The 19,474-nt window shown below is 45.0% G+C and overlaps 1 long non-coding RNA gene across 1 annotated transcript in view; it reads left to right on the top strand.

Annotated features, from left to right (window-relative positions):
• Positions 1 to 19,474, top strand: part of LOC112981550 (uncharacterized) — a 51,046-nt gene that overhangs the window by 7,626 nt on the left and 23,946 nt on the right. Inside the window, exon 2 of the long non-coding RNA XR_010392522.1 lies at positions 5,536 to 5,656. This is a non-coding gene — a long non-coding RNA (uncharacterized LOC112981550). The remainder of the gene's footprint in view (positions 1 to 5,535; positions 5,657 to 19,474) is intronic.

The following is a 19,474-nucleotide window of genomic DNA, read 5'->3' as shown; positions in this document are numbered from 1 at the left end:
CAGAAAACCACAGCTGAGTTTTGACCAGGACTGGGTCTTGAAAGTGTGGCTGTAAATCCAAAATACAGATTATATGCCAGAAAGATGTTTTTTTTTCTTTTTCCTAAAGGGCATCAGCTCTAAGTGCATATACTTTTAGAGGACAGATGTAAGAGGAAAAGAGAAAAATGAGTTAGTCCCTCATGTGATACAGCGTATTGGTACTTCTGCGGTACTGCTGGTAACTGAAGAGTATCATCAGGAAACTTTCCTGTTGCAAGTGCAGGCACTGGGGAGAATAACAGTGAAAATTTGTTTGTGCGGCTGGGGTTACTACTCAGTAAAATTCAAGAAGAGAATCCAGCTTCTTACTGAAGAGTACCCTTTTATCTTTTTATTTTTTTAAGGAAACCATTTTTCCCTGGAAGAAAAGAGAATTGCCTTTTTCCTAAGCGAATATTTTCATAAAAAATAATTTACAAGTTTTCATTACACTTTGAATGAGAACTCAAAAGTAGAACAGCTTTGTTTCCTCCCCTGCTCCCCTGCAAAGGGGAAAAATTAGGAGAAAAAAGAAAAATGTGAATTCTTAACACATATTTTTGTGGACAAACAAGGAACATGTAAAAGTTCAGTCCTTTAGGAGATGCTAGGAGTTAGACTGATGTTCCCATAATTTATCAAAAATCCCACTAAATTTCTCTGGAGGATTTCAGCTCTAACTCCCCAGCAGTGCAGCCAGGCCACTAAGAGGCAAATAGGAGCACTGTGGTTTTGTTGGCAGGTGGACCTCATTACCCCTCCCAAGCACTCAGGAGGAAGCGGTTAGGCTGCTGATTGCTTCTGAGGGAGCAGGGGCTAGGGAGGAAGGTGTAGGAACTGTTGTTACATTTTTTTTTGTTTTTCTGTGATCAAAAGTATGGCAATTTTGAGAGGAGAGGGTTTCTGAGTATATTTTCCTATCTGTGCTGATGAGAGCTGAATTTGGGGTTTGCTTTGAGAAGAAAGCAGCTTTGGCTGGGCTGGAGCTCTGTGGCAATGGAATCTACGGTTGTACGTGATGTGTTCCTGCTCCTTGACTTCTCTGCCACTCAGCTTGCTGCTTTGAGTTTTTGGTGCACTTCTGAAGGAGAGTTTAGTGCTGCCTTCTATCCTGCTTCTTCAAGGAAAAAGAGCAATAGCCATGGGTGAGAAAGCAGGTAAGGAAAGGTGGAAGGAGTTTGTGTGCTGTGCTTCTGGTAGTCTATAGAAAAAAAGTTGGCTTCTTCCTGAAGTTTCAAGCCTCTGAGGTGTGCTTGTTTTGTTCTTGGGATATCCGGTGATGGTGTCCTTCCAGAGGCAGGATTTGTGCAGGCCCTGCGCTGTGGTGCAGGTAACCAGTAGGTTATGTGGTTATAATAGTTGCTCAGAATTGCCTGCTGTGTTTTGGAGCCTGGTTACACTACCTGTTGTTAGTCTGAATGGCTTTTGCATTGGCATCAGGCAGTGAAAAAATGCATGCTGTGTTCATAGGTGCTTTTTGGTTTGCTAAGTGATTCCTGCTCCTTGCATTAAAACATGTAGCATGTGGAAATCTGGAACAGCTGTACTCAGTGCTCTGTGCTTGTGGTACTTGCGAACAATATTAACTTGTTGGCCCCAAAGCCCCTTTTGCCCCATCCCCCAGCTAGCAGGCAATACATTCCTTAGAGTATGCCACAGTCACAGCATGCAATGATAATGTTACTTATATTAATGTACTCTTCAGCATGTCTTGAAGTATTTCACATTGGTTAAAGGTGGAGGAACTGAAGTACAGAGCAGTCAGATAACGTGATTAAGGCCTCAAAGCAGCTCTCTAGGGGAACCCATAGTGGTATTCCTGCTCTGAGTCCTGTGCTTCCACTAAGCTGTCTGACCTCTTTCTCAACCTCTGACTGGGGCTGTGATAGCACAAAAAGCATTAATTAGAAGTGGCTCTTCAGGTGCTGCAGAAACAAATACACGCCTGGCCTGCAGAGCTGAGGAGGCATTGCCCTCACCCTGCTGCTGGCCCTGCACTGAGCGTCCCTGGCCTGCTTGCCTTTGGTGCCCCAGCTCGGGGGGAAACTGAGCCCTGGAGTAAGTGGTTCACCCTGGGGGCTTGTGTTATCCCTGCTCCGGTGAACCTCAGGCAGATGCATGCTGTAAGTTGTGCAGTACACCTAATAGAGATACTGGGTGACAGAGTAGGTCCTTGCTCGTGTCTTGGCATAATTGTCATTAAAGTGTCTTGAGGGTGTCTTTTCCTCTGGTGCCAAAAGGGCAGCACCTTTCAAAGGCTCTGTCCCTGCAGTATGTCTCCTGTGCCTGCCTGTCCTATTGGCCTGCTCCAGATACTCAGAAACAGGCCTCTCTTCTTTTCCCTCCTGAATTCAGTGTGAAGCTACCTTTCATACTGCCGAAATCCCTGACACAGCCTGCTGAGATCATTAACCTTTCTGCTTTCCCAGTATTTGTAGTTAGTAGGTGTTCCCCCGCCTCAGTCACAGATAGCATTAGCAAATGGAGACGCTTCTGGTTCATTACACACCCACCCCAAGCAGTAAGAATAAATCCTCCTCTGTGTGCTAAGGGAAACGACTTTAGATCCTGATGGAAGTTGCTGTTTGTTTAACACGGGGAGGAGCAAATGCCTCTATGTGAGGCAGAACCCTGGGCTTAGCTTTTTCTTTTTTTTTTTAAATAAGGTTAAATCCAAGTATGTGCATGTTTCCTTTCATTCTTGTAGACCTTGCCTGTGGTTAAAACACGACAGGCCCTAATTCAGAACAAGGGGTGAAGGGGTTCCCTGCTTCCCTCTGCTGCAGGAAGAAGGTCTGGGGAGGCTGCTGGGTGCTGGAATAGTGAGATGCTCCTTCAGTCCGAATGCGGGGAGGTTTGGGATTTAGCAGGATTGACCCAAGATCTGTCACTAGCCAGTGATTTATGCAGTGCCACAAAGTGATTGCTAAGTAGGTGAAACGCAGGCTTCTTGAAAGTGCCAGAAATATATCTGTGCAAGACAGAGGAAGGGCTGCTTTACTGGGATAATCATGTGCCTCCTCTTTACTATTCAGGAGGGCCGAAGTGCCTTTGGGTGCCTCTTCTGGCACCAGTATGGGATGCTTTCTGTTCATTCAAGAAGTGCCAAACACCTCTCCTCTGAAAACAGCTGCCCTCAGAATTACTGAGAAGGCCGGAGAATTCCAGTTCAGCCTGCCCTTTCCAGTCCTCTGATCTTTAGGAAAGAGTTAACAGCAGAGCCAGCTCTGCCATGAGACTTTGCTTTATGAAATTATTTCAAGTTGATCGCAGTGCCTTATGAAAGGTTGCTAGTCATTAATGGGAATTGAGTTCCTACTGTATGAAGATTAATTTGCTGCATCAGCCATCTATTGGGTGAGTAGGACATGTGAAGATGCAGGCACTCCAGCTATTAGCATGTTTATCAGGATAAATAGCATGCTGGGAAAATGCCTGCATAGAGAGTGGCGGCTTGGATTTCTTCACAGGTGGGAGAACACGCAGGAGCAGGATTTAAGAATACAAAGTCTCTGGCCAGGAGCTAATCTAAGAAGCAGGGTCTCTAAGCCCATGTCTTGGGATTGCACAACATGATGCAGGTCGCTGTCATTGTAAATACGTGTTTAAAAGACTGTGGTTAAAGCTGCCAAGTTGTGCCATGAAGCACAGAGTGCCTCTCCCTGTCCCATACTCAGTCCTGTCTCTACCTTGCTGCTGGCTCTGCAGCTATTTCCAGTCTTCAAGCTCCTTGTTGCTGTCCAAGCGTCTCCCTCCAGAGTTAACGTCTACATTTCCTCTTCCAGAGGGAATTAGATCTGTCTGACTCGCTGGTTTCCTTTGCTCCTCCTGCCTGAATTCCCTGTACCAGTGACTTCCCATCTGATGCTCCTTCCCTGGCTGTGCTTTGTGCCCTGTTCCCTTGTCCTTGACTCTCTGCTCAGCTGTTTGCAGTTCCCTCACTCCTCATCAGATCTCAAATATTCCCAGTCTGTCTCTACCACCAGATGCTTCTCCTTGTTTTCCCTTAGGTGTGTCTCTTTTCCTCTGTCTGATCAGATCTGTGCAGGGAGGTTCCCTGTTACCTTTTGCTCACAGGGAGAGAGAGGTTTATTGACATTGCTATTCTGAAAGTAAGGAATCTGATGCTACTTTGAAAACTAACAGAGAGCTGAATCCTACTTGAGGATGTATTGCTCGGTGTGGGTGCAGCAGAGAAGTGGGCAAATCTGGATGCAGGATGAGAAAGCTAGCGGACGTTATTTCATTGCCTGAGAGAAGCAATCGATCTTTGGCTAATGGTTGAGGCTTTGTCAGGGAACCTGGCTGTACTCTCTGGATGGGCTGGGCAATGTTTTCTGCGTGCCTCCACAGTTAAGGCTTTATGGAGGCGTCGTTCTGTTTAATGTAGCTGTAGTTGAGTTATAAATTAATAATCCCTGCTGCTGGGACTGCTGTGTAGCAAGATGGCTTTCCTGAATGTATCTGTAAATAATTCATGCTATTAAATTAGTTGTGTTCCCTGTCCGCAGCTCGTTTACCTGCTGTGACTACAAATATTCCTCTCTACAGTTAGAGTAGGTGTCAAAATCTGCTGAGTGCGAGAGGCTCGTGTCCGTCAGAAAGAGGCTTTACCCCCTCGTTAAAGAGACCAGGGGACTCTTTCCACAGAGCACCTCTGTGCCAGAAAACTGTGGCTGCTTAAATGTGACATTTGTTACAGAACTGTATCTGCTGAGACACAATTTTCATCCTGGGTTTTTAAATCATAGGAAAAATCAGGTTGCATGAGATGGGCTTTCCTTGAAAAACACACTTCTGGGTCCTTTTCAAGCCCCCAGGCTCTTTTAGAGCTTTGCTTGAATGACTTCACTGGCCTGTGCTTCAGTTTCTCCACCTGTAAATAGGGTCAATAGGAGCTCTTCCCTGCTTCACAGGCAAATTCCACGGGTTTTAGAATTTGTTATTCTTATGAAAATTTCCCCTGTGCTTCTTTGTAAAGCAGCTACTGCAGAAATAGAATGTAGTCCTGTTAGTGGAAAGCAGCAACACCTATATATTATGAACAGATCTCAAAACTGGGAGCTCGGTATTTAGGCTTGCACAGAAGAGTAATGGTATAAATGTGGAATTTCTCCTTTTATGTGTGTGCTCCTCTGATTGTATTTAGCTATGTTACTGTTTTTTCAATGCTGTGCTTTTCACTCTCGGGCTTGAGTCGGCTATGCAGCCACCAGCCATTGTGCTCCAGCAAACGGAGCACGCTAATGCTGGTCCTTCACAGATAAAGTAAAAAAAGGACACAAAAGAAAACGGGAGGGGGGGAACCGCTTGGGTCCAAAGGTTACCCTCTAGTGTGTTTGCACACAGCCTCTAAAATGTTTGCATCTCTCTGGCAATACCTGCTGTTGTTCCCAATGGCTTTGATGATGCTGTATTGCTTCTGTGTTAGCAAATGATCTTGGACCACACTAACAAATCTTTCACGTGTTCTTGTTGGTCTAATGTTGTCAATTATTATTTGTTTTTCCTCAGGCCTCCTGCTCCTCTCGTCTGCACATGATCATCCAGGGCAACACCTGAAGGAATCGAGCAACGCCTGCACTGTGGTGTCTTCCATTTTCTCCCTACGTATCAGAAACTTGATCGTCTGCCAGTGAGTAATAAATACATTCTTTCATGCATCATTCATCACCTATAAAATTGTATTGCTACCACCATATATGATCTGGAAGCAGATTAAGAGTGTTGTTTTAGCTGTATACATAAATATTGATGAGAAATCTGAAGCACGTTTTCATGTAGAAAATACCTAGATTTGCATCAGACTCGAATATATATGGAGAAGATGTTTTTTCTTAAACTCTTGCTTAAATCTGTTTAGAAGGCATCTTGAGCGTGGACATCTCTGTATTTAAAAATACTACTAGTTTGGGACCAGTTTGTTCACTGAAAGGGCTTCTGAAGAAACATGAGTATACTGGGAATCACTAATGGGATATGTAAAGGTTTTTGCTGTAATGTTTATTGGGGCTTACTTAAGATGAATGCTTGCAGTACAAGGAAAGCAAGAAAGAAGACGAAAGTTTTATAGTTGTATGGGCTGAAAAAATGAGATAGATGCACAGTAACTTTGAAAGAACTTTGATATTAAGTAATTTTTACTGTTAGAGTTCAAACTTTGCCTTTTTGGGTTAAAAGAGAGGTTGCTGTCAGCCTGAGGAAAAGGAGCATTTTAAATATTGAAGGAGTTGGTCACATTGTGATTCTAAGTTTGGCGCCTGTCTACTCCCACCTTTCCTAGCAATTAATTTCTGTTCTGGTTTACCTTTTATACCGGGATTTGTGACTGATGTCTAGCCAATGCCTTGCAATGTGTATATATAAAGTGGAAATGGAGAGGACTGGCCACTGCTGGTTGCACGGGGTGCGTTGGTAAACCGCATTTTGTCCCAGTCAGTCAGTGGAGGCTGAGGCAGGAGGAGGCAAATGGATGGAGCGGTTACTGCCAAGCAAGAAAATGGCTTATAATATCTCCTTTTAAAGATGTTGCAAACAAGCTGAGGGATGGTTTGTTGCGGCACCACAGACAGACACAAGTAATTTCTCAAATACCCAGTGCCGCCTCTCTCCTTGTTTTGAATGGCAGATTGTGTTGTTTTGGTTTTGATGCTGGCTATATATTTTGGAGCTTTCCTCTAGCTCCAGTTCTTGCGGTGCGCGTAATGCTGTTTCCACATAACATGCAGTATAATGAAACATGAAGTATTATGCTCTTCCCTAACCTATTTAAATGACTTAATTAACATTGAATTTTACTGAGCATGTCAGGATTGGAGACGCACCATAAGAGAGAAATATAATCTAATAGGAGGGTATACACCTCTCAGGAGTAGTCAAGCTGTGAGGGGGGAAAAAAAATGTGGCTTAGAACAGACAAATGAATTGATACACTGGGGAAGGAAATTACCATGCTCTTCATCCTTTTAAAAATAAAATAAAAAAAAAAATACAAAGTTAAAATTCCTCCCACAACTTGAAATGTTATGGCAATATTTAAATGTCATAACCAGTGTGCATCTTTTCCGAAGATTAAAAGGAATAACAAAGTGAAAGGTGATGGAAATAGATTGATGATGCAGTGAGATGGTAAGGAGGGGGAGAGTCAGTTGGGGTGAAGATGTATGTAATGCTAAAACGTATTGATCAAATGTATTAGTGTTTCTTGATATCCTCTGGGCTGTGGGAGTTCCCAGACTGTTTGCCTTGAAATGGAAGCAATTTAATCTTTAAAAATAATAATGAAAGAGCAAACTGTAAATGAGACCTTCTGGCAGACTGATGGGGCTACAGTCCCAGAGGTGGATACACATGCTAAGATGACAAATGAAGTCATTAAAGTAAATAGTGTAAATTGAGTTTTGGCAGTGGGTAGGAATCCTTGTTATGATGGAGGGTGTTAATATGAAAAAGAGTGGAAGAATTCACTGGTGATGAGCTTATCTGGGGCAGAGCAGCAGCGTAATTTTGTAGCAGTTCCAGCTATCTACTTTGATTGTGAGGCAATGAGCCCATTTAATTTAGCAGTGAATTCAGCAGAGCATGTTTTAGAAGCGTATTAAAGATTATAAAGTATCACCTCACTATACAGCATCCAGGATATCACTTAACTTGGTTTAGGATGCTTCTCACTCAGTTGGTTCTGTGACTTTATATTTGTAGGGCATACAGATTTCTTTTTTTTTTTTTTCTCCCCCTCCTTTCTTTCTTTCTTCAAACCTGGTCTCTTGATTTTCCTCTTGGTGTTAGTTTTGGGCTATGGGAAGCGCAAAATGTAGCAGTAGGGTGCTAAGGTAGTCGCTTCTCGCTGTTGGCTGACCACGCAGGGAGCTCTGGATCTCTAAGTTTGGCCTTGTGATCTGCTCTGTTAGATGCTGGTGACAAACAGCATGATGATCTTGCTCAGCACAAGAGCTTGTAGCAGGTAGTTGTTGTGGGTGCTTCAGGGCATGGTGACTTTTTTTAAAGTTACTGGGCTTTTCTGCAGCAGCTGTAGTGAGAATTACTGAGTAATTAATATTCCTCTGTGCAGGGTGGGATTTTTTTCCTTGATGAGCTGATGTTGAAATAAAGCATTAATCCTATAAGAGCTGATGTAGCTCGGGGGTTAGGGCCTTGCACTGGGAATCTTGAACCTTGAGTGCTATTACCTTACCCAGCTATGGGTCATCTTGTGGCCTTGGGGACATCTGTCCCAGTTTCCCCACCTGTCTAATGGAACTAATGGTACTTACCTAACTTATATAAAGGCACCTTGTAAGATGTTACTAATTATATAGAAGTTCATATATACCTATTAATACACTTGTTCTGTATTTCTCATTCGCTGAAGTTCAGTTTCTGGGCTCATCCTAACATGAGGATGAATTGCATGTGAAATGATGTTTGGATTTCTGAAATATAGACTTCAGTTGCATGCTGTCTGCTCTCGAAGTCTGTGTTTAGTCTCGCTGCTTTTTCTGCACACCCCTGAAACTTCCAGCAGAGATGAGCGTTGTTTGGGGTTGACATGTGCATACATGCTCGTAAGCGATGGTCTACCCCCGATAGTAAACAAAGGCATAAAGATATAGTGACTCGGCCAAGAGCATCCAGCAGGTAGTGAGAATAGCCAGCAGGCAAGGTACGGCTTGGGACCTGTAGTACCCTAACACTGATCCAAGTCCGAGTCCCGCTGACGATGTGCTTGTGCAAATAGATCTTTTAATGTCTGGTACTGCAAAGGAAGACCAGTTTTGGAGGACCAGATCTGCGTCGTAAGTCTGGATAGTAATGATGCTGGAAGCTAATAGCATTAACTGATAGTATGGGATGGGATTAATAGAGAGGGCTGTTACGTGTTGAAACATACTTTTCCTGCTTGGCTCACAAAGGAATATTTTTTTCCTTTAAAGGCCTATTTATCTCTTACCTCTCCGAAAGAAGCTCTTTCTATTTTTCACAGCACACCTTTGAAAAAGGAGGTTAGAGAAATTACTTCTTCTGCCAGCAAATGCAGATTTCTTTTGACCCCATCATGGCATGGTAATACTGATTTGCATGACTTCTTGAACAGAATAAGGACTAAAGCTGGTTTTGATGCCAAGAATGTCAGTGCAGTTGTGGGAGGGAGGGAAGTTGAATCCTTAAGGACTGTAGAAGGCATTTGTGCTAACAAACGCTACTGGTTTTGGGCTGGGTAACTCCCAAAAATGCACTTCATGCTAATATTTCTCAGGATTGGAGCAGGACAAACTAATGCTTCTGGAGGGTTTTGTTGCATATATTTGAAGAAATGCTGCAAGATAGATGGGGGATGGGCAGGGAAATAGGACGTGGAGGAGATGAAGTAGCACTTGAAATCATGAGAGCCCGGACAGGCAGGAGAGAGCTGTACCTGGTAGCTTTATAAAACCTCTAAAAGCAACGTTTGCTTCAAGATCGTGGAAGGGCTGGCAGTGCTGCTGGGCCACTGTGTCCACTGCTGCTGTAGGATGCGTGCCCAGACGATTTTTAACATTAGAGCATAGCTTTCCTTACTGCGTATCTATCATTATCCCATAGACCATGCAGAGAGAGACTCTGGAGCAGACTGTGGACTGCCTTCCAGGTCGCTAGATCCAGAGCTCATTGCTATTAAAACGTGGCGCGGAGCAGAGTGTTCGTCTCCTGCCAACCTGTGTTTGTTGTGTTGCCACAGATGGAGGCATGAGGGCATGCAAGAGGTCAGTCTGCCTGTTGTTAGACTTTGGTTGACGCAAAGCTTGGTGAATTGGAGAATTGGTCTGCTCCCTCCGCAAACTGGAAGCCTTCTAAAACTACTAAATGCTTATGGCAAATGTGATCTCATGGAGCTGTGGTTTTCCTCCCTTTTCCCACAGCGCAGGTCCCATGTGGGTCTCTGGGTACCTATGATTTTGCTTGGGATTCTCCCTTTTGTAACTTGGAGAGACATCTCTGTGGTAGGCTTTGTGCCGGGCTGCTTGCGCTCTTATTCCGGTGCCGTGTCGAGGTGCTCGGAGGGCAGGACATCGTGTTTCTAGGCTGTTCTGGCGTTAGCAATTATGTCAGTCCCAATTGGTTTCCTTGGTTACCGCCTTACAGCCGTTCACCTGTGTGCGCTTGGCCAGTGTGTGAGTGCTGCCGGTCTCCCAGAGGTGCGCGCAGATGTGGAGCACCATTACCACGTCGGTCTATCGAGAGGCTGTTTTGCCTTCCCCACACGCACCTTTTTTTCCTCTAAAAGCTCTTACAGCAGATACTGGCAGCTCGTTTTGGACAAAGCCCAGGGAAGGGCAGGGAAGCATAAAGCATAGCCTCTGAAGTTTGACACCTAATTTGTTTAGTTTTTGCTTTTTTCTTAATTACTGCAGACTGAAAGTCTGGTCATCTTTTCTGGGAGTGGCTAAATATGATCTGAACTCAAATCAGAGGGCACTAAAATGCTTCTGAAAATGGGGATATGTGTCTGAAATTGTCCCTGTACTCTGCAGGTTCAGGAGGAAATGAAGGTCTCTTACTGCTGTTATATTGGTTAGAAACAATCAAATGCTGGGAAAATGCTCCTATGAATATTCATAAAATGACCACATTTTTGCCAGGAAAAAACCTTTTAAGCAAATACGGGAAAAAACATTCACTAGAAGGGGAGAAAAAGAAGTTTGACTCCTTTTGTAAAAGGAACTTCAAACACTTTCCTTCCCCACCCCATCCAGAAACCTGATTTGAAGAGCTATGCTTGGTGAGTAGTAGACCAAAAATGTGGCTCCAGCGACACAAATCCCCGAAAAACAAATCTTGCTTGAATAATGGATTGATTTACTTATGAGTGCTTTTCCCTGAGCAAACTTACAGATCAATAACTAATTATTTGCAGGAATAATTGTGCAAATTTTCCATCATAAATAAATTCAAGAAAATTCTAAGTTGCTCCAAACCATTTGTGAACAGAAAAAGGTAAAACTAATTATTCTCTTAGCTCAGACACTAATAGGCATGCTTTTTTTTTCTTGCTTTTACTTGATGGAATGGCTGTGCTTAACCTATGGCCTTGTTTATGCTAGGAAATAAATGATCATTTAGCTACATCGGTCCAAAAGTTGGGCTACTTCATTAGCTATAAGTTTGTAGTGTAGGTTCAAACTTAATCACTGTTTATAAACTGATTGCATGTCTAATAGGGATTTGCACATGATGTATGACACTAGCTTCTAAACAAGCTGTTCTGTGAGTAGCAGGAGCGGTGAAGCCTGGTTTCTTGTGTTTTTCTGCTTCAAAACAAGAGTTCCCGTATTGCTTCTCTGAAGCCTGATAAAACTTGCTCTCCTACGGAAGCCTTTCATGCAATGGAGATGCTATTTGGGCTTTTTCCCTCTTCCCAGTTGCTTATTTCCTTTTCTTTCTTTGGGACCTCTGTCCTCTGTCACCGGTCAGCTGAGAGAAGGTGCTCTCCCCGCTAACGTGTGGGTCTTCTCTATCGCGGGTAGGGAACCCAGGGACTTAATTCCGCTGGGGGTCAGGCCCCTAAAAACTGTGCCCTCCAAATTCTCACTCTGGCCTTCTATCGAAACTTGAGTTACAGTAATAATAATAGTGTGAGGGTGAGAGGAGATGCACCGAGGCTTAAAACTTAAAAACTGTTAATATTTTTTTGTTTTGTTTTGTTCCCCCCTGCCCCGAAGGAAATGGCAAAATCTGTCTCGTATGTTTACATGCATTTGTATTTGTGTTTTTACCAAATATGAATTAGCTCAAAGGGGCGAAACAAGTCATATATTTTGATCACAGAAGGAGCTAAAATTGTTCCCCCAAGTTGGCTGAACCCACTGCTTGTTGGAGCTGTTTTGGCTGCCTTCAAGTCATCTAGTGGAAGTAGCTCAAGGAGGCTCTTCTGTAGTCTTGCTTCAAGCTCGTTTAGACAGGGACACTTGGGTGAAAATTAATCCAAATTAACTAACAGCATGAATTTAAAGTGGATTAAACTGCACTGGCTTGTAGCATGGATGCTCTTATTTGGAATTAAAGTGGCCTTAATTTGATCGTTTGCTTCAAAGCTAAATTAAATGAAGCCTGCTTTTAATTCTGGGTAGATGTGTCCACACAGGGATTTAATTCAGTTTATCTATCCAAATCTTATTCAGATTAACTGCCCTGAGCATCCACATGTAAACACGTCTCTGGAGAGCAGGATACTCCAGGGAACAAGGAAGGGCAGTCTGTGAATCTTCCCTGGTCGTCGCTGCTGTGTGTGACACCACGCTTGCACCAAGCTCCGTCCCCTGTTTCGGTACACCCTGCCCGAGCCCTCGCAGCGGCTGGACAGCACCGATTTCCATTCCTGGAAAAGCTAGAGAGAAAATAAACCCCATTTGTATAATGAGGGGAGAAACATGGGATTGCTGCTAGTACTAGTGTTATTTTCCTGTTAATAAGCCTCTAATAAATCCCTGGGTTCTTTCTCCAGTCTAAAAATACCCCTCCAATTTGGCAGCATGTTGTAGCTGTGATAATGAAAGTGTAGCGGCATGCGTGTGCCAGAGCTCCTGCCCTTTCCTCCTTGGACTGGCAGCAGCTCTGCTGTTGTCTTAGGAAAAACTGGCGGGCACGTATATTGAGATGTAAGACGGCTAGTCCTGACTCCTACCTTTTGAAAGGCCACAGCGTGGAAACTTGGTTTCAGCAGAGCCAAGTCTGTTACTGAAATGTCACATCCCTGAGCCAGCAAGAGTGGTAGAACACAAAAGCAGAACAGGAATGGCCAGAACTCAAATAAAACAAAATCTATTTTTAAGTAGATCCAAGTAGTTTTTTTTTTTAATCCTGAAGTCTGTGGAACTCCCTGCTAAAAGACATTTATGAAGCTTAAAGTGAAAGAAGCAGCTCTCCACACATTTAGGTTTATCGGTGTGTGGTATGATAGTACTCAGGGGTCTTAGCTGAGAGAGGACCTTGTTATTCTTGGTGCTGTATAAATGTACCCTTATCTTGCGCAGTCCGCGTAGACACTGAAAGCAGCAGCTGCAGCACAGACACGACTAAGGTAACTGCCCCCTAACCAACTGATATGAGAGAAGATCACTTTTCCATATGATTATGGCAAGTTGTGTGCTTAAACAGTATCTTTTGGGGTAGCTCTGAGAACTAGGAGCCCTGTTGGACTGAAGAATAGTTTCTGTGGGGTAAATGGTGTTTGGGACAGTGGCACATTGTAATGCAACTCTTTGTGGAGAACTTCAACTGGCATAAAGAAGAACCTGGTCTGAATTTAAGTCTTCTTTAGTGATGTTACCTTCCTTACTGTGCATGTCCTGAGGTCTTCATGGTGTGTGTTTAGCTGATGTAAAAATTCATACTCATGTACCGGCCTGGCTGGACCAGTCAGTCGTTCTGTTCCTTTAATGCCAGTGGAGGGGTCTTCGAGTTTGAGTGTTTTTGTGTATGTGAATTCTAACAAAAACCAATTTCCTGCAGGAAATTATAATCCGCTGCTGCTGCTGTTCTTATGAAAAGGGAGAAAGGAAGGTGACAGGCAGATACTCGGTGGCAAGGACCTGCAGCGGGGTCTGCAGTGGTGTCCAGCTTGTCTCCCCAGACTCCTGAGCTTTTGTTTTCTGAACTTGGCCTTGCTTAAGTCCTCCATGAGGTGCTTGTTGCATTTCCACCCCTCCAAGCGCTGGCTGCTGGTGCGGACGCTCGGTTACTTAGGCAACCCTGGCTGCCGGGGCTGTCCTCTCATCCTGCGAACGGCCTCGTCTGTCGGGAGGAACGCCAGCGGAGCTGGGGAGGGTGAGATGCTGCACGTAGCGATGTGTTCGCAATCGTGTTGAGCCTTCATATAGTGCCTCTGTCAGCCCCAAGTGGCAAGAGCTACCGTGATACAGGTGTGAAGCCGTGCCCCGTCCCTGCGAGGTGCCTGAGCTGTTGCTGTTTAGTTCGGGGAGGAAAGCTGACGTGTTGTGTGCAGTGGGAATGCGGGTGGACTAGTGAGCAGAGCTCTTCCCCTTGTGCTGCCGCCCTCCCTGAGCCTCCTGCTGTTCTCCTGCCCTCTCCCTCTCCCTGGTTTGGAGACTTTAAAGAAATGAGATCTTCTTTGTAACTGCTGTCTCCAGGGTGGCCAGGTGTGCAGTCATCCGATCAGCATTGGGTAGTTGAGGCTGGGTCACTCCTATGTTCTCAGCAGTCTGACAGCTGCATTTCAGATGGTGACAACAGCAGAAACCGGGTAGCTCTCCCTGAACAAGTGTCTCTTCTGAAGTAGGTAGCTTTTGCTTGCAGCCTTTTGATGCCTGCACCTTGTGCTGCAAGCTCTGAATTGCTCCAGCTCTTCCAAGAAAGCAGATAAGATGGCATCTGTCCTTTCTGCTATAGCAACTGCAGTTGGTGAGAGTGAGGAGCTGGAGGTTTCCAGCTTTCACAGACATCCTTAGTCAGACAGGGGAAAAAATGCAGATCCCTGAATCTGCCTCATCCTAGAATCAAATCACAAGTCATCCTAGTCTGTGGATGTAAAGGCAGTATAGAGTAAGCTTGAAAGAAAGGCAGTTTCTGATCTTCTTTTTAACGTAGCTTGGACCCCAAAGCCAGAAGTTACAAATGGCTTCTGAAGCCCAGATTTTATTTCTGCATTCCTCTATCTCAGATGAACATGGCGACCAGGTCTCTTTCTTTTTGTCATCACTGAAGCTTTTCTCTTTGGCATTCAGTATAGATTTATACTTTCCCATATGGGTAACCAGAAATAGATGCAAAGAGGAGAATTTGGGCATAGGCTGGTGCTGTTGAGCCACTGCTGCGCTCGACCCATGGGTGGAGGAAGCACTTGTAAGGCTTCCTCAGCGTGCAGTGGCTGCATGTCTCATTGATCGTGTCCAGCAGGACGATCATGCAGAGAGTGGGGGAGAGCATGGTTGGGGGGGATTAAACATTTAGCGCATATCATTTATTATTTAAACTGCATACAGTATCACTTAGTGGGAAAATACTTGCTGTAAGGAGCCCTGCTATTTCTGCCTGGTTTTCTTCCTTTTTCACACACTCCCTCTCTCTTTATCTCGCTGTCCATCTGTCTGCCATTCCCCCAAATATGCTGTTCTTCCCCAGCAATAGCTTTTGGTCCTCTGCAGTAAGCCTCTGAGTCGCAATTACATGGAAAGTGTCGTTACTCAGGGTTTAGGGTGATATTCGAATCTGCTGAATGAGGAGCGGGGCGTGGGGCGGGGGGATCAGATCTACTCTTCTTTCTATCTGCGGGCTTTGGACACGTATCTACACGTTACCTGCTGACTTTCCTGCCAAATTCACCGAGGTGTTTGCTACGTCTGCTGATGTACACAGCAAGTTTAATCTATGCCTTCCTGTCCCATGCAGTCGAAAGGCTTATTGCTGCTAGAAAAGTCTTGGAAGAGGTGTCATTCTTTTGTAATTCTCTTTTCTTGAAGTTTCCTTAGTGGATTGAGAATTCCCCGCACTCTTAATGTACAGTGCACTTACTTCTTCCTAACTCAGTCTGGAAGACTGTCTGATTTGCAATGAGCCAGTCGGGAGCACAGTCAGGCTCGCAGCTCAGCAGAAAAAGAGCAGCTATGCCCTTGCCTGCCCTCGCAACCTGCCGGGGTTCATGTTCAGCAGCAGTCATGGCAAGGGGATTGGGTGGGATTTGGTATGGCCAGGGCGGTTGGGGGGAAAAGGGAAAAGCTTAAAAGACTACAAAAAGGAGAGGCTAGCTTATATCCTTGCACCTTTTCTCTCCTGTTTCTTCCCACAAGGAAACTGAGCTGGCTTGCGCAGCTCGTATCCTGGGAAATATCCATAATGGATTTCCCGCTGCAGAAAATATTTGCCACTGACTTCATCTTTGAAAGAGAGCAGACAATGTAATTGAACCAGCAAATCATTTATAGCTTGTTGTAGTGGGCAGACCAGAAGACCTGAGAGTCGGTATTCCCGGGTTGTTTTCCAGCATGGATACTGACTGCTTGGTGGCCCTAGGCCAGGTGACTTTTTTTTAGTATTTGTTTGCTTGCTCACCTGGGCTTCGGTGCTCAATAACTTGACTTCTTGCCGCTTGTTCCAGGTCATACGTGAAAGGGATGCTGCTGGGCTGTGTACGGCAGCACAGGTGATTTCTGGGCACCTGATAGAAGTTCATTTGTGAAAGGAAGGAGCGTTGCCTCATTCATTGATTATGATTCAGAGAAAACACTTTAATGGTGGCTTAAATGGAAAGTGTTGTGTGTATGTAAGAGTTAGTTCACATCTGTCACATGGAACTTACTGCTGAACAGGCTCCTGCGTAGCCCTTTTCATTAGCAGGGTTTGAAGTGCTTGGCAGGTCTGTGCCAGTATCACTGTTTCACAGCTTACGAAACTAAGGCACAAGCAGGTGAAGCTGAAGTATCTCAGTAGCTGTCTTCGTGTTGTGTGTGTGTGTTGTTTTTTTTTAATAAAATCAGTGTCTTTCCAATGGAAAATGCTAGAAAAAACAAGTCCGCCTATTACAAAAAAGGTGGAATTTCAATTTGGAATGGAAAACTTGGCAATCTGGGGGAGGATCTTCTGTCCCACCTTCCTGCTTCCTTGCTCTTCCTTTTCGTCTTCCCTTGTTCATTAGGAAAGTCAGGATTTTTATACTGAAAACTTTTTGATGGAAAGCTTAAGTTGGGAAATGTTCTACAGAACTATAATAGATAGAAAGAACAAGAAACTCTTCAAACTGAGTGGCTATTCAAGTGTTGCCGCAATTGTGGGCTATGAAAGCTTGTGTTGAGGACACTTTTGCATGCGAGTTGTGGGGGCGGAAGAAAACAAACCTCCAAGGTAGGCAAAGTTGGGCCTGTGCCGAAGCTCTCTTGTTTCTTTTAGCAGGTATAAGAGTAGGATAGAAATAATTCTACTTAGTATTTCCAGCTAGTGATTAGAGGCCAGCTTCTCAAAATTGATTAGGTGCTTAATTACCTCTGAAGATCCTGCCTTGGTTCTTGATGCCATCTGAGCTAAGCTAATGTTCAGCTCTCAAAAATCAGGTCTCACTGAGTACCGAGGAACTTCTGGAGATTTTTGACCCCTGGAAAATTGTCTAGAGCTTGGGTCTTTGTGGTTTTTGTTTGTTAGGTTTTGTTTTTTTAATCAGTAAAATGGATAATACCCATTTTCCAAGGAGGCCTGGTTAGTTAGTAATTGGAGTGTTTTGAAATCATTCTTCACCAGTGCTCCAGCGAACAGCGTGTGTGACAGATGTGTTTCATGTCCTTTTTGGGAGTGGGGCATTTATACGGAGGGACTACTGGGTAAGTCTAGTCCTGGTTTTGTCTCAGTCTAGAGCGAATTTAGCTCTGACTAGCAGCTAAGGTGCATTAGATGAATAGAGCCCCTGGGTTTCATGTTGATTCTCTGGACTGGCACTTAGTGAAGCTTGGAAAGGTAAGAAAGGTACTGTAATCAGGCAAGCTCATTACTCTCACTGGAGCTTGTAATTAAAGGGGGAGATTGGTCAGGAGCTCCCAAATGAGCCACATGCTCTTTGTAAGAAGCAGAAAATCTTTGGATCCTGAGCTGTCCAAGAGCCGTTTCCAAAACCCTGCCCATTCACTTGAAACTAGCCCTTAAAGAGCCTCCGTTTTGTGTCGTTACTGCTTAGTCTTGGGGGAGATTTATCTGACTTCCAATTACCGTTGGCTTCCGGGGGCCTAAACGCAAGCATTGCCGGTAGCAGTGCAGGCGTGGGAAGAGGTGAGTGCCGTGGGAGCTGGGAAACCTCCGCGTTACCGTTCACCACCTCGGCCACGCAGCTGCCCGTACGTTTGGTCGGGCTTGTGGTATTGCCTTGCTGGGGAGTAGTCTGAGGAACAAGCTCCAGGCCCAGCTGTCAGATGATGCGTAGTACAAGAATACGCCAAGCAGTTGTTGAGTGCAAGAGTGCTAATTTAGTACACACTAATGAAATTTGGGACTATCGGTTTATTCAGTTCGAGACCACAAGCAATAAATCCTTCCCTTGTGGAGCAGATCAGTCTCTTTGAAGCCCCTAAGATCTATGTATCTGTGCTGTGAACGTGCAGGTTGTGCTGGCTGTGAGTACTTAGCCTGTGGTAAGGCCTGGGGAATAGTCACAGTCCCCTCCCGTGACTCCCAGAGGGGACCTGGTGAGCATGGACCATCTCTAGACTGATCTGAGTCTGTGGTACACCCAGAAAACCACAGTATCCATAGGGAAAAGAGAGTGTTATCCTAATTCCTTGTTTCTTCTCTTCTTTTTCATGGTGGGGGCTCTAAATCAGTCTTTGACACAGCCTTTTTCCCAGTGGTGTTACTGTAGGTAAATACAAATCAACTTCTAATTTGGTCAGTCCAAACTTTAAGCTTCTAACAGTCTGGTCTGAAACTCCAAAACGGCATGTCTGCTCCCTCCTTCTCCTTACCACTGGTCCATTTTCCTTTCACCAGGAGGTGAGATAAAAGCCAGAAAAAGGACGCCTGGGCTGCTAAATTTGAGGGCAGGAGTAGAGCCGCGCTCTGTGCAAGAATGCTAATGCGTGTGCAGAAACAGAGCGCAGAGGTTGCATCTATAATATAAACCCACAAAAGAGCATGCTATTAAGGTTCCAGAGTGAAGTACTTAAAAGCTAGGAATTGCCAGAGAAGAGGTTTCTGGTCAACCTTAATTTGCCCCTTTGTGTATATGCATTATGATATAGTCTTTAACTATGCAGCCGCGTTATCCTTTTCCGGAGCTCACAACCTGTCTCGCTTGCTGTGCCGAACGGATGGTGTTCATTTGCTGAGCCTCTGTTTGGTGTTTTGTTTTCTGCGGTGTTGTGTCTGTCCTTATTTATTCAAACCCCGCTCTGAAAATGGAATAGTTAACTTCCTCCCCGGCTTTTATGATGTGGATCGCTATGGTGTCTGTATGCCTCACAAACAATAATTAACTTCTCTGCCCCTTAAGAAGGGGCATTTCTCCTTTCTGCTGAATGATCTGTCTGAGCCTCAGCCTAATGCGAAAATTACTCAGTTAAGTTAAATATCAGATGTCAAGGACCTGACAGGGCAAAGTACACAGCCTCGGTTAGCCCTTCAGGTGGTCACCGTGCAGCGCGTGCGGATTTGGGTAGCAATTGCAAGTGCTCGGCGCTTCTGCAGGCCAGACCGCAGCGTCTCCCCTCGGGCACCCAGAAAGCGCGTCTGGACAAACGCCTGAGCGGCGGCTCTCCGCCAGCTGCGCGAAGCAGCCGTGGTTTGAGGCGGTGCCCGGTGCCCCTGGAAGCGGGCCAGCAGCTTGGGTCAGCGGCGAGGGAGACCTCGGTCTGCTCCCCCGGTGCCAGAGCTCTCTGCGGAGTGGAGATGCTGCCCATCGTGCTCATCCCGAAGCTTAAAATAGTCACCGAGGGGGAAGGGAAAAGCTTGTGGGTTTGGGAGTTTTGCTGAGGTGTTTTGTTCT

This window comes from Dromaius novaehollandiae, chromosome 21 (genome assembly GCF_036370855.1).
Source record: "Dromaius novaehollandiae isolate bDroNov1 chromosome 21, bDroNov1.hap1, whole genome shotgun sequence".
Lineage (NCBI taxonomy): Eukaryota > Metazoa > Chordata > Aves > Casuariiformes > Dromaiidae > Dromaius > Dromaius novaehollandiae.
This window is presented reverse-complemented; position numbering and strand designations above follow the sequence as displayed.